Source organism: Triticum aestivum, chromosome 2B (genome assembly GCF_018294505.1).
Source record: "Triticum aestivum cultivar Chinese Spring chromosome 2B, IWGSC CS RefSeq v2.1, whole genome shotgun sequence".
In the NCBI taxonomy this organism is placed as follows: domain Eukaryota; kingdom Viridiplantae; phylum Streptophyta; class Magnoliopsida; order Poales; family Poaceae; genus Triticum; species Triticum aestivum.
This window is the reverse complement of record NC_057798.1, coordinates 781720949-781721783: the sequence shown is the minus strand read 5'-3', so window position 1 is coordinate 781721783 and position 835 is coordinate 781720949.

The following is an 835-nucleotide window of genomic DNA, read 5'->3' as shown; positions in this document are numbered from 1 at the left end:
GCGTCGGGGCGGCGACGGCGTCGGGGCGGGGCGGCGACGGCAAGGTGGCTGCAGGGAGACGTGGCGACGGGAGTGGAGGAGAGATCGAAGTCGCGCTAAGTGATGTATATATAGCAAAGGCTTTGGTCCCGGTTCGTGAAACCAACCGGGACTAATTCCCCCCTTTAGACCCGGTTGGAGCCACCAACCGGGACCAATGGCCTCTTTTCAGCAGCCAAAAGGGCGGGAAACGAAGACCTTTAGTTCCGGTTGGTGGCTCCAACCGGGACAAAAGAGGGGCATTGGTCCCGGTTGGTGCCACCAACCGGGACCAAAGAGGGGCATTGGTACCGGTTGGTGCCACCAACCGGTACCAATGGACCCGTCTAACTTCTTTTTTATTTTCTGCAGCTGTTTTTTAGTTCATTCTTTCTGCAGCTATTTTTTTAGTCCCACCTCACCAAGCGAGAGGCACTCGCAGCTGTTTATAAGCCCTGAGTGCAGAGACGATAACGAAGAGGCTCAATGCTCACCTGCACGTTGGTTAGCTTCAAGCCTTGAGAAATAGGGTAGACTGCACAGACCTATGTGCAGTGAAGTTGACACTATTCCGAAAGGTTTGAAGCAAATTAACGAGCATTGCACATCTTTTTTATTTTTAATGACTTATTACAACTCAGAAATGAAAAGAAAAAAAATAAATATAGTAGAAAAGAAAAAAAACTATATAAAAAACCACTCAGAAATAAAGAGAAGCAAAAATAGTTTTGATTAACTTTACTAAAAAAAATGAGCATAGATGCTTATTTTTAATGACTTATTACAACTCAGAAATAAAAAGAAAAGAATAAATCTA